At 44.6% G+C, this 6,840-nt stretch overlaps 1 protein-coding gene across 1 annotated transcript in view; it reads right to left on the reverse strand.

Moving 5' to 3' along the window:
• Positions 1 to 3,188: 3,188 nt before the first annotated feature.
• Positions 3,189 to 6,840, reverse strand: part of LOC139367317 (plexin-A2-like) — a 346,959-nt gene continuing 343,307 nt past the window's right edge. The window contains exon 32 of the mRNA XM_071105532.1: positions 3,189 to 6,840. This exon is cut by the window's right edge and continues 381 nt beyond it. The gene's annotated coding sequence lies outside the window, so the exon portion shown is untranslated.

Genomic DNA, 6,840 nt, shown 5'->3' on the forward strand with positions numbered 1-6,840 from the left:
CAGAGAGACACTAACAGGGGAAAAGGGACAAGAAGAGGGAAACAAATTGTAACCTTTACAAAGCCAGTAACTTCCTATAGTCCATCCATGCACCTGGTCAACATTCCTACAATGTGAAAAATGTTCCTGCTGCATATCTATATCCCCGTGTGTCTGTCAGTGTACCTACACAAGTATTTGTTTAGGTTTGAAATTGAGCATATAAGTGTGTGTTTACATCATGTGCATTATTTATGTGTCCACAGTACAGAACAAGCATTTTGTTTTTCATTTTGAAATGCATTTATGAGTCTGTGTGTGTGTGTGTGTGTCATGCATGTCTGTGTGGAGTGGGCATGTGCTGCTGGAGGAGCTTCTGACCTTTGAAATATGCAGAGTGCACACAAATGTAGTGAGAGAGAGAGAGAGCGAACGAGAGAGAGACCAGGCGAGCACACAGAGTGACAGACAAACAGCAGGACACCACACTATAAATAGACCCGGTGCCAAAAGCTGATGACACCTGGATTCTCACTCTCCTTCACACACTCTCTCTTGGTCCCCTTTTCTCTCCTACTGCACTTGCTCTCACTTTCCAAATCATTATCTCTTCAGCTCTCTGACGGTTTTCCCTTTCACTTCACTCCACTCCACTCACTCCATGTCTCCTTTCCTCCCTCTCTCCTCACTATATGTCCTTCTCTCTCCAAGTCTGTCCCTCCACTTCTCGCATTCAGACCGGTACGAGGTGAGAGAGGAGCTTCACGAGGAAGAGCCTCACTTTAGTTCTCTAAGAAATCATTACCAGAGGTCCCAGCTGACCTATCATCCTTTCTGACTGACAGTGAGAGTTGATAGCCATGGACATTGGAGTGGAGGAGTCTTATGCAAAGTTAAACAGGCCAGACCCACTTCCAAAAAGCCCTCAATGATCCGAGTGCTTTGACTGAGAAAGTCCCGGAACACACACAGGGAACTCTGTCTTAGCTGTTCGGTTTGCTGTCATTCAAGAAACGTTCAGCAGTAATCCCGAGTGTCAGTGGGAATATACAATTAGCAACAACACGCGTGTTCAGAGCACTGTGCACTCTAGTTCTGTAAGGTGGCAGGCAGGTGACAGGTGTTAAGTACAGTGCCACAGTGCTTCAAGGCATCCCTGAATTAGGATGCCAAGGCAATGCGACCCCAACAAAAGGAACAATACTAACCCAAAGTTGTTTGGCAATAGCTATCAAGGTACATAGAGTAGAAGGGTCTGGTTTGGTTTCATATTGAAGTTATTATCCCATGCATCACAAACCAGGTTGAAATATCATAGCCTACCCCTTGTGCCATCTTGCATTAATTATTTGAGAATTTGTCTTGTAATCCTAGCAGGGAATCCCACCCAGAACAAATGGAATGTCAGCTTTACGCAACATCCTTGTAAAGGCATTACAGGGCATTAAGTCCCATGTGGGTTTGAATTGGTCTCATCAGTACAGGATTACAGCACTGTGGGGATTAGCCCTCCCCTTAGGAAATACTGGAGGTAGGAGCAGGGGGTGGCCCAGGGGCTGGGGGATAGGGAATTGGGGATGGGAGTAGCCCGCCGTGGGGCTAGGGGATAGAGGTTGGAGTTTGGGCTGGGGTATGGGGGATAAGGTTGGGGCTGGGTGGCTGGGGGATATGGGATGGGGTATGGGGGATAAGGTTGGGGCTGGGGGATAAGGTATGGGGGATAAAGTATATCTGAGTCCCATCCCACTGAGGATCCACTTAGAGCTGCTGACACCTCACCTTCAGCCAAAGCTCTCAGTTACACAGAGCTGGATCAGATGAGCCAGAGCCAATTACCTGGATCCATATCTCTAACTGTTAGGGACCAAACCACCAGCACTGACTCATCTCATGTAATGTGCAAGTGATGGATTCAGATGCATTGTTTCTAGTCTGTTGCATCCAGAAAAAAATGCAGAATGAATGAAATACCTCTGCAAAGCGTGAGACATCCTGTTTTCATTCATTCGTGAATGTGAAGATCCTTCCACCCCAGTCTCCCACCTTGTCTGGAGTTTCCTCAGCACAGAAAACCAGGTCAAATATCCAGCCAGCTGCCTAGCCTGTCTTTCCACTTACAGCCTGGCTGAGTAGTGATGAAGAGGATGACGAAGATCTTCTGGACTGCAGGTGCTGAGTTATGACTACGCCTGCATATTACACACCGACCCCCAACCATGGCAGTCGGAGGGACTTATTCACGGAGGGGTAGAGGTACTGTACCAAGCGCTGGTTCATATCCGTCTCGGAGGGTCATAGTAGGAGCACCACCTTTCAAGAGGTGGGCTGGTTTAAGATAAGGAACTATTATCCTGGGTCTCCAGTTAGATAGGTAGCCAAAATATTTTACGTTAGAGCCCTACTATGGCTTTTTCAGGCACTCGTATTGGTGGGTTAATAGGGACAGACAGGAGCAGCGTGGTCAACCTCAGCATCAAACTAGCCGGGGGCCATCTATTACCATCCTAATGGGATTCTTCCATCCCCGGTGTTGTGGAGGATTGTGCAGCCTGAGTCAATGTTGGTGCATGAAGAAGACAAACGGTTGCACTTCTCCATATTAGAGGCATGGGTTATCTTGTTAAGAGCCACGGCGTGAGTGTCCATTGATGGGTTATCTTGTTAGCGGCTAAGCGGCTAGCCTCAGTGTGTGTTTTCCATTGATGGGTTATCTTGTTAGCGGCTAGCCTCAGTGTGTGTGTCCATTGATGGGTTATCTTGTTAGCGGCTAAGCGGCTAGCCTCAGTGTGTGTGTCTATTGATGGGTTATCTTGTTAGCGGCTAAGCGGCTAGCCTCAGTGTGTGTGTCCATTGATGGCAGGGTTTAGATTAAATCCCAGGAATAACCCAGGCTAAATGGGATGAATGAGAGAAAGCAGCCCTTTGTTCCCTGTAGGCTGATGGCCTGGGGCAAGGGCATAAAGTGGAGTGGCTAGGCTACTATAGGAATCTACCACAGTAGCTATATCAACTGTCAAGCCAGGAATTTGACCAATGTTAGGCAGTTCCATCGTCATCAAAAACATTATTGGAGATCACCTACTTCTGAATACCTCTCTCTATTTGTTATACAGTAGCTAACACATACAGTATGCTTGGAAAGGATTATCCTAGTCTGATCCTCCTGAGGCAGTTCGTTCCTTCTAATGTCAACGAGACAAGGCAGTGTATTTCAGCTCTATGCCTTTTTTTAACCAGCAAAGTTTATTTATATATAACAACAGTAAAAAGTGAATTCCTGGCTTGCAAAATAGGTGCTTCATATTTACAATAGGTACACAATAATATATTATCATAACAAAACCTAAGCAACAAAAAAAAGAAAGAAAATAAAACGAGAACAACTTTAAATACTTTAAACTTTCTTAGAATTTTCACAGCACTTTTATAAAACAACAAGAACAGACAGCCATTATTATTATTATCGTCATTTGTATATACCAAATTACAGAACTCCAGTGTCTACAAAGGGGTGTCTACATTGTGTTGTGTTTAGAATGGAAGAAGGTTATTCATTTCATATTGATACTTCTGCCTTGAGAATAATAGTTGACTTTTCGATTCCCCCGACTGGTGACATGAGAAAAGGAAAAAGGTGAATTATTGTCTTGTTTTCCTGTAAGTAATGAAGCATGCCAGTAGACCCATCACTTCGCCACCACGTAAAGCCAAGAGTTAAAAAAAAGTGCACAACATACTGTATCTTCTTCAATTAGGCTCCACCTCTTCTGTCGCGGAAATGGAAGTTGCCATTTGAATCATCCTCGACGTGCATCAACTGCAATATGTCTCAGAGACAACTAACTGGCTGTGAGATTCAATTCTGAGCTGCAGAATGGTAAACAAAACATAATGATAACTTCCACCTTTTCGTTTCTGTCGTCATCATCTCCAAAGTGTACAGTATGAAATCAATCTGTTTACAATTCATTCAAATCTCTTTCACAAAACGGAAGGTGCAGACAGCAGTGAGTTAAGACTTCTAATAAGATATAATAATCATCATGTAGAAACGAGCAAGGTCATGGTGCTATAGCATGCTGGCCAGAAGACGAGGTTGGATTCGATGGTTAAATGAAATAACCAGCGAATGGCAGTTTATGAAAAATAAAGACAAGTCAAAAACAGAACATTAAGCAATGGTCCCTCAAGAGAAAAAACTAACTTTGTTTCAGTCAAACTATGCCTCTCTATTTCATTTACCCCATCCCTATCAAGCCAAACAGAGAGTAGAGTGGAACACATAGTATAGGAGGTTTTATCACATGGAATACAAAAGGCACCAGAACACAGACAAGCAAATATGAGGCATGAGAAGGGGCTTGGTTCTCTTGGATGAGAGGAAGAGAATAGAAGGGAGGACACCATTGTTCAACGGCGGATGCTTCATATTGGTGTTTGAGCGTGTGTCTGTATTTAAAGTGTACCTATAGATATTTGTGTAGCAGGGGGCCAACAGCCAGACATCCTGGCAGGACGCATTAACACCATGTCAATCATGTGATCGCCTTGCCTTTCTCTATGCCTGTTTTTGATGTGTTTTTTCATCTTCCGATCACACTCTGCACACGACTACACTCAGATCAAAGCACTGCTTCAAAGCCCGGGAGCAGGAAACTAGAGCTAAAGGGGTTTCTCTCTCTCTCTCGCTCTCATTTCTGACTGAGCTCTACTCTTCAAACAGCTCTGGCGAGACGGCTGAAGCACTGCCTTCCCGTACAGCAACAGGCCATGACCTCTTCACCTTTCCTATCCTTCTCAAACAGGTCTTTACACACCGTGGCAAAAGGACCGGGCCAATTTCAACAAAACGGTGCCAACAGAGGCGGAGGATTAGTGTTGACGTGAAGACGAGTCAGGAGCCCTCAGTGGTTTTGATGGTTGGTTGGTTAGCTTGGTGCTCTAAAGCCACAGGCAAAACAAGCACATCCATTAACATTGGCGTTATGCTCTCTCCCTCCGTAAATCATTTCCTCATACTGTTCACCTTGTAATACGACCTAGTTTCAAGTACTTGATGTAAACAGTGAGCCAACAAAGAAGTCTGGAGAAAACAGAATGGTGGTGGTCATTCAACTGAGCAGAAATAATCTACAGTATGCTGTCATCCAACTAGGATGAGAACATGAAGGTTCCCTCTTTTCTATCCTTTCATAAATGGGTTAAGTTTGGTACAGGACAATCCAATCTTACCAAAGATCCACCTGGTACTGTAACACACATTGTCTTTGATGTTTATATCCTCTTTTGACCATGCAAGCAGTTCAGATATTTCCTTCTTGACAAAAAAAAAGAAAATTAAAAAAAGAAGACAACTATATATTTTACAGAGCTGTCTCTCTCCCGAGCCTGCTACTGTCCTGCTTTCGTACCTGCTGCTGTTTCACAAGCTTCCAGTTACGTGAGCACGTCTCCACAGGCTCTTTACTTCAGTTCGAGGGCTTGGATGGCCCCCGCTGTAAAGCATTAACCGATGAATCATTTAAAACAACGGGATCTTTTGGCACTACAAAGGCTTGCTCTTATTCTCATTTGGAAAGACGTTGCTGGTACATAGTTGGGTAGAAAACTAAGTTCGCTAGCATTTAGCCGCTGGCCGTCTCCAGCGAGGCCTGATCCATTGGCACGTACAAAAACAAACAAAGATGGACCTTGAAAACACTTCTTCTGACATGTGATACGATGCATGCAAGTTTGACACACACATTTGATCCGGTCCCCCTAAAGCGATACAAACAGAGGTTATATAATGGAGTGTTTTCACTCCTGCCGCCAGCCTCAGTCCCCAGCTCGGCAGACTCTAGAATCTAGTCTCCAGTATATTATGGTATTTGTACGTTAATAGCAGCGTAGCCACGGCAACTACGGCTACAACACAGACGGTAGAGTACACACCCTCCTACGGTAGAGATAGAGGATTTGGTAGCAGGGTAAATGATGGTGACAGGGGTAAAGGGACTTGGATGGATGTTCAGTTGGCCATCTATCTTGCCATTAAAGTTCTGTTCAACTAACTCCTATTTGTTTTAAAAAACATACTCAAATGAAAAAGACCCATCAGCATTTGTACATTCACAGTACATACAGACGGCGTTACTGCAGAGGAGAGTCTTCCACAAACCAGTGGGATGCTGGTTGTTGTTGTCCTTATGAGCTAAACGCTCTGTGGGCCTGTGGATCTCCTCTTATCACACAGGGTACAGGGGGTTTGGGGTCGATAAGCATGCTGGTTGAACTTTGACCGCCTCAGAGGAGGTCCGGTCTCCGTACGATGCGGAATGCGTTTTGGGGGTTCCTGTACAGGGCTGATGGGTTTACAGTCAGAGCTGGGTTCTGTCCACTTGGTCTGGAGTATCATGTTGATAACGAATGGTAATGCTGTCTGAGGAGAACAGAGAGCAGGACAGGACAGGACAGGACATTAGAACCATGTCTTTCTGATGGCCACGGCACCCTATAAGACGTGTTATAATGTCCATATATGTAACAAGAGGAAGATGTTTCCACCGCAACTGATAAAGATCAAAATGTACACATACAAAAATAAAGAAGATATTTTTGGAAGCAAAACTCAGCAACAATATCTCTGGAATCCATCAGGAGAAGTGTTTATCACTTTTTCTTACACCGTCTCTAATGTGAGTTTTCAGCAGACAGGGAGAGTGTATCTGGCTAGAACATCTCCCCTCTGTTCGTTCCTTCTCTCAACATATCTCTCCTCCAGGGCTATACACACACACACACACACACACCACACTGCCCGTCAAACCCAAAATAGTATCAGCTGGAAAGAAAGATGCCATGTAGCCTTTATGAAGGTCC

The sequence above is a fragment of the Oncorhynchus clarkii genome, chromosome 16, assembly GCF_045791955.1.
Source record: "Oncorhynchus clarkii lewisi isolate Uvic-CL-2024 chromosome 16, UVic_Ocla_1.0, whole genome shotgun sequence".
Taxonomy (NCBI): Eukaryota; Metazoa; Chordata; class Actinopteri; order Salmoniformes; family Salmonidae; genus Oncorhynchus; species Oncorhynchus clarkii.